General features: G+C 30.2%; 1 pseudogene; it reads right to left on the bottom strand.

The window, feature by feature from the left end:
• Positions 1-765: 765 nt before the first annotated feature.
• LOC119192960 lies at positions 766-2,072 on the bottom strand (annotated as a pseudogene).
• Positions 2,073-8,041: the final 5,969 nt, after the last annotated feature.

Here is an 8,041-nt window from a genome sequence, read left to right as displayed (position 1 = left end):
GTATATAGGGCGGGGCAAAAGAGACAGCGTAGCCGCCTATATAGCTTAAACTAAAAATAACCATAGGTTCGTGGTATTTTTTCGTTATACGATCTTTCCCCGTATCCGATCTTACCCGAACGCACCTTATTACATATATATACACAAAAAAAATTGGCAAATAATTACTTTTTTAATTTTCCAACGACTTAGTTGCACGAGGTTTCCGAAAATATAGGCTAATCATAAATGTACACTTTTAAACGAGAATATACATCATTTGGAATGTTAGTGTGATAAACATTTATCTCACCTTTTAATTTGGAAAATCTCTCACATCAATAGCTATTCAATTACATAAATTCAAAAATAGACATAAGTAGGTATTAGTAGGTTACAATACATCTAAGACTGTTGCTTAAATTAAAAACCATTAAAGAAAAATTAAATGAAATATGATATACTTAATAAAATAAGTTGGGGTTTTAATGCAAAAAGTAATGTTTGTGGAGAATTACTAATCAGCATAGCAAAAACTGACAAACTGTTTTTCATTGATTTTGGTTATAAAATATAATTTTAATTTAAGTCATTAGCATTCTCTTGTCTATACTATAGTTTGTTTAAATAATCCAAAACTTTGAAGTGTTGTATGATTGGCATACAAAATATAATTTGGCACTGAGTTTAGATGTCTACTTTTCATAGATTAAAACAGAAGAAATAATAGTTAACCCCATTGGAGTAAGGTCGGGTATATGGAATAAATTTGAATTATACAGTACAGAAACAAAGATGTTTTGATTTATATTTATTAATGTTTGTAAATTATCTATCATGATTAGAATTTATTCTTGCAAATTCTTCAACTAATTTCATGTGCTCTTCCAGACTATCCACTTCATTTGTTTCTGAATCAAAATATTTATCCTCTGCATCTTGGGACATTTGCTGCAAATCATCATATTGTTCATCATTATCAATGCTTACATAATCAATGTCCAAGTCATAACCCTCCATAAAACTATTGTACATTTCTTGAAGAAATTCTTCTGTAGCAAATTTTGTTCAGATGTGCTAATTATAATTTGTTTCCTTTCATCTGGGCCAAACCCTGGTTTTACATCAGGGAGTATCAAAAATCCCCCCACATCTTCTTCCTATCTGGAGTGTGTTCATTAGTATTATTTTCAGATTCAGAAGTATTTATTGTGGCCTGTAGGCTACCTTCTTCTATCATTTGTTTATTCTTTTTCTCTCTCATGAAGTTATGGTCCACAGTCTCTAAAACCAAGTTAAGTAAACTTATATTTACATTACCCACACCATCTCTGTGTTTGATTTCTTCATTAGTGAGATACTGGCCAACTAATTGCTCGTACAATAGGGGGTTTCTATACATCATTTGTTTTCACTGAAGTAGTCTGTTTCGTTAGCAAACTTTTGTAAAGCGTTGTAACGTCTGTTTCTTATTCTTTTACGCCTACTGGCATCAGAATGGTACTCTTTTAATTGCTCTACACATGTACGAAAACTGGTACACAGATTATTATTAGATTTTTCAAAATATTCGACGTGACTTGATGTTAAATATTTGCCAAACTGCATTAAGAATTCTGTAGGGGAACGATTGTAAAGTTCGCGTGCTGCGCATATTTTTTTCACTAGTCGTTACTTCGCTTCGTCAACATGAGGGATTTTAAAGAAATTTTGGCGCATCTGACTAAATAATCAATTATATCATCGATAGGGTCAACCTGGACATCTTCGTCTTTTTCATTCAATAAAGTGTTTTCAATAATATTTGTTTCCATGTTCACACTATAGTTGGGTTCTGTTTAGTTTTAAAAGTTTCAGAAGTACTTTACTGTGTAATGATCCAATCCAATTCCAATTTTTTATGATGGGTAAATGATATTTTGCTATATCTGGAAAAGTCAAACTGCGATGCAAATACGATGTAGTGTCCAATCATTGTATCCAACCCAATTTGTTGCCATTGGCTATGATTTTTGTCAAATAATATTTGATAAATGCATGGAGTTAAAAATGACACTGTGACCATAGAGTAACATAGAGTAAGTAATATACTACGTAAGAAGAGGCGGCACTTAGTACATTGAATTTGAGCTCACGCACACATACGCAGAGCCCAGTAGAATTACATTTTGTACCAACATTACGCAGAAAAATGATACGCAAGGCTGCCAACTTACTATAAATCTGCTCGTTTCTAGGAACGTTCCTTATTTAATCGATATTATCGATAATTTTGTATCGACAGCTTTATATCGATAAAAATTGCTGACCATAAATCTTACACTGGTATAAATTATGATTGAATTTAGAATATTAAAAATAAAACGTCCACAATTTTTAATAATTCCTTTATTTAATTAGAAAATACACAATATTATCACGTGAATTTCTTATGTATACAATAACACTCCAGTTTTCCGTTATTTATTTCCAATTTTATATGGAAATTGAAAAATTTTATACCTTACAGATATGATCTTTTTCCGTCTAATCAACAATTACTATGATACAATTATTGCAAGGGCAAATTCATAGATTTCACACGTGCCTTTTTGATTAGGTTACTAAGCATAGAATTGAAACTCCATAATCTAGAGTATTCTCTTCAACGACTACCTGAGGTTGTAAATTTGAATTAAATATACATCACTTTTATGTAATGTTTTAAATCATAATATAAATTTTCTGTTACCGGTGTAGATCAAGTGGATACTTAGCCATAAATATGTTTGACTTTGGGTACTTTTGTATGCCACAAACCTCACATTTTTATACACATTAATTCTTTTCCCCATTCTCGCACACAAAATAAATAAACTACACAAATGTAAACAGAATTAGAGTCAATATCTCGGGATAATAAAAGTCACTATCTCGTAACACACACTAGACAAACCTCCTTCCTTCAAGAAGAAATATACACGAAACGGAGAAGCAGGCTCAACTCAACGTATTCGGCATAAACCTTAACTTATTATTGAACAAAATCGCAATTATACAAATTTTTGCAAATAAACTCCAACAATGACAAATCTACCGTCAATGGCGGCAAATTATCAACTATCATGGTAGCCAACATACTCTAATATTTTTGGTTTTATTATGTTGGTACGAGATGTAACGCTGAGACGTCCTCAACAAAAACTAAACTCTATGTAACGGCATTAAGATATATAATCATTCATTATTACATAAAATGTTCTAAGTGTCCACCCCTGATAGAGTAAGTAATATACTACGTAAGAGGCGGCACTTAGTACATTAATTGAGCTTCGCACGCATACATGAGCCCAGTAGTTATATTTTGTACCAACATTACGCAGAAAAAATGACACGCAAGGCTGCCAACTTACTATAAATCTGCTCGTCTCTAGGGACGTTCCTTATTCAATGGATATTATCGATAATTTTGTATCGATAGCTTTATATCGATAAAATTCTGACCATAAATCTTACACTGGAATAAATTATGATTGAATTTAGAATATTAAAAATAAAACGTCCACAATTTTTAATAATTCCTTTATTTAATTAGAAAATACACAATATTATCATTGAATTTCTGAAGTATAAATTGTATTATGTTTAGGTTTCCTACTCAAAAATTCATTACACTCCAATTTTCCGTTATTTATTTCCAATTTTATATGGAAATTGAAAAATTTATACCTTACAGATATGGTCTTTATTCCATTCAATCAACAATTACTATGATACAATCATTGCAAGGGGCAAATTCATAGATGTCGCACGTGCCTTTTTTGATTAGGTTAATAAGCATAAATTGAAACTCCATAATCTAGAATATTCTCTTCATCGACTACCTGAGTTTGTAAATTTGAATTAAATATATATCACTTTTTATGTAATGTTTTAAATCAAAATATATATTTTCTCTTACCGGGGTGGATCAAGTGGAAATTTAGCCATAATTATGTTTGACTTTGAGTGCTTTTGTATGCCACAAACCTCACATTTTTAAACACATTAATTCTTTTTCCCCATTCTCGCACACAAAATAAATAAACTACACAAATGTAAACAGAATTAGAGTCAATATCTCGGGATAATAAAAGTCACTATCTCGTAACACACACTAGACAAACCTCCTTCCTTCAAGAAGAAGCACACGAAACGGAGAAGCAGGCTCAACTCAACGTATTCGGCATAAACCTTAACTTATTATTGAACAAAATCGCAATTATACAAATTTTTGCAAATAAACTCCAACAATGACAAATCTACCGTCAATAATGGCGGCAAATTATCAACTATCATGGTAGCCAACATACTTTCTAATATTTTTGGTTTATTATGTTGGTACGAGATGTAACGCTGAGACGTCCTTTTCTCAACAAAAACTAAACTCTATGTAACGGCATTAAGATATATAATCATTCATTATTACATAAAATGTTCTAAGTGTCCACCTGCGTAAGACTGTGACTAATGTTGAGTAGGACATACAAGAGGCGGTACATTTGTCCGGGACATGACGTCAAAATGTAAGAGTGGCTCAAAACTATATATTATACTACTTCAAATTTTATGTCGCGGCAGTCGCGTTACTTATTCTCCGTCTCTGGTAAACTGTAGGACGAGGACAGTGAGGTAGAGAACCGCATACTACAAATTACAATAGGACGTTATTTTACAATGGAGTACTGTGACAACTGACCAAAGAGTTTTTTTTTTATTTTGATTTTACCTTTATTATTGGGAAGGCAAAGGGTTCTAGCCCATACAGCCTTGTCATTAATGACCAGAGTTTTTATTTTTTGGTTTGATTTACTTCTTACGAAAAGGCAAAAGCTCTCAGCCATACAGCTTACCAAAGAATATTATAATGATTGCAACTAACATGACAGTCTCTTTTGAGCTTATAAATTACATCCGAACCAAAGATAATTTTATGTAGTACATATTATACCTACATGGAAAGTGACGTTTTGAATTCAGTGATACCAGAAACAGAATCTGAAAAATGGATGTTCACACAATTGCACACAATATTTGAAAGATGTAGATAGTATTATATACCCTAAATCAAACGAAATAAGTGTTCCGTACGCAACATACATACGCGTTTTACATGACTTATATTTAATAATAATAACTTAACTTTATTGCAACAAAAGAACACAGAAATATAATTACGAAGTACATAAACAGTAATTGGCATATCTGAGTTTAAGCATTTCAATTATTGTCAGGGGTTCCCAAACTAGGCTAGGCCTGCATTTTGGGATACCTATAATTTCGATACATTAACATGTATGATGTGTAGCAAATATACACCAATACTCAACCATACAATGACACGAACAAAAGACAGCTAAATTTAAACTTATGTGTAAATTACAATATATATATGTAATTTACACATAAATATAATATATATTTATATATATATATTGGTTCTTTATTTCAACCAACCTCAAACTTATTGGATAATAATCATAATAAAATAAATAATGATTCGTCAAAAGCGGTGGAATAGGTTACATACGTATAACTACCTAGAATTTTTATGTTTTCTGATAACTAGCTGTCAGTTATAATAATAAATATTTTTATAGTAAATAACCGTATTTGTTTACTATTTAAATGGTCGCAGATATATCTGAAAATGTTTAAAATATTGTCTTCGCGGTTATTCTCAGAGACAAATAAAAAGATTATTTACAATTTTACTTTGGTGGTATGTTTGGGGGCAATTTGTGGGGATTATGCAGATTTTTGTCCCCTTCTAGTATTTGACTAGGATTTTTTTATTTGACAGTTGGGCATTGACAGCCAAAGAGAATTATAATATATGGAAATAGAGAGCCTACTCGTTGGGTTTTGTGCCAATTGACATTACGGCTGCTTCATACTTGTGAGGTAGAGGGCGTTCGCGATTTTCGTTGCGTTTCACGATTCAGGTTTATTGTGTTTTATTATTTTGCAAACGGTTTTAAAAGTGCAGAAGACGGCGATCCAAGTATTAAAATACTTAGAAGCAGATCTGTATTTGCTATGCCGTCGTAGTATAATATTTCTGACATCTTATTTACAGTGTACTTCTATCATTATCAATACATAATAATTCGATAGTAATAAGATCTAAGAATAAGATCGTTAATCAGACAAACATCATATTGAAAATATTATTTTTTTTATTTTTTTTTTGTTATAACATTTTGTGTACAAAATGCTTATAGTAAGTGCTAATGATATTCACATGCCATATTAGATTTACAAAGTATTACACCTCTATTAAGCTATGTAAGCGCTGATAATTTGATCTTAGTTATTAATTATATTCAATGGAAAAGTAAACGATACTACTTTAAAATAAACTGTAATACACTGTAAAATTCGAAATACTAAATAATAAAATATACTTAAAATTATTTTATGTCTAAAAATACATACTGTGACGAATAATAATTAACATTGATATTTATAATATGCTAAAACATTCTCAATTGTCAAACTATATTTTTATAACAATTGATTTAACTTTATAAAAATATATGAATTCTTTTGTATTTCGATAATCATTTTAATGTATCATCAAATAAATATCAAGTATCAATGTTCAAATAAAAGAGAATTTATATTTTTTTTATAAAATTGCCTAATAATATACGATTCAATATAGAAATACATAAAAATTACAAATCTAGAACAGCAATTAACTCTGAAACATACTAGCTAGCCATATTATTTATCTTTGTCTTCATCAAAAGGCAATTCAGATTCTAGCATTATCTTTCTACACAAACAAGTGAAACTAATATTAACAAGAACAAACTTATTCTAAGCCAAACAAAATTATTTCACAAATAAGTCACGCTACTTTTAAAAATTGAAAATGTTCACTGGAAAGAAATTAACATCAAGTTTACAATGATCATTATACTTATCCATAGAAAAAGGAACTATAAAGATTAGCATTCATTAAAATATACTTTCTTCGTCATGCGAAGGTTGTTTTACTTATGATAATAATATAAAAATATTTTATGTAGATATCAAACAGATTAATTTAACAATTTGTTAAATAAGAAAGATTAAATAATTATAATAAGAACTGATTTAAAACAGGTCTATGAAACCGGGTAGTAATCAACAGCGAAATGCGAATGCGATACAAATTGCCAATACATATTAGATATATACCATAACAGTGGGTATATGATCTAAATAGAGTATGTACTAAAAAAAAGGAGAGATTCGAACAATTAACGCGATAAAAGCAAAATAATTTCGCACTTGTGTACATGATATTATCTTTAAATTGCCATCACTTAACCCTATTAATTATGGGTTACGTGGTGGTTAAATTACAACATACAATAAACACAAAATGAGCATTATGATCAAACAACGAAATCATAAATAAGTCGTATACAAAATGATAATTGTTACATAAAATATAAAGGAAGTAATGCGAATTGCTGCAGAAATGTAGGTACCGGTTGTAACATTAACAAAACATCAATTAAAGCAAGCAGGTCGACGCAGGAACGATTGAATATTTTCTGAACGATGCAATATTATTAGGCGACACAGAAGGGTTATAGAATATATACATATATATATAATATATATATATATAATATATCAATATATATATATATATATATATATATATATATATATATATATATATATATATATTTTGTATAATAAATTAATCCTCTATCAACCTGGTATAGCTGGTCCTTCGTTAATTTGACACCTGTATAACTAACAGACATCATAGAGACAGTTTGTTATTATGTACAGTCATGATGCTATAGTGAATAGTGCGCCGTTTTATGTGCAATTTTGTTAGTCTATGACGCGTCTATTTGTAAACGTCATTGCCGGTGCCACACACAGACAAATATTAGAACACTTGTTTGAACTCATGTTTGGCACGGGTATTTGCGTATTTGTATTCTATTACAAACACTGACCAAATTAAATTTTTTATGGCTTTTACTTTTAGGTTTCCATATATAATCTGTGCAGGACGCACACACGAAAAGAG

The sequence above is a fragment of the Manduca sexta genome, unplaced genomic scaffold, assembly GCF_014839805.1.
Source record: "Manduca sexta isolate Smith_Timp_Sample1 unplaced genomic scaffold, JHU_Msex_v1.0 HiC_scaffold_3445, whole genome shotgun sequence".
Taxonomy (NCBI): Eukaryota; Metazoa; Arthropoda; class Insecta; order Lepidoptera; family Sphingidae; genus Manduca; species Manduca sexta.
Note: the sequence above shows the minus strand (reverse complement) of the source record. Positions and strands in the feature narration are given on the sequence as shown.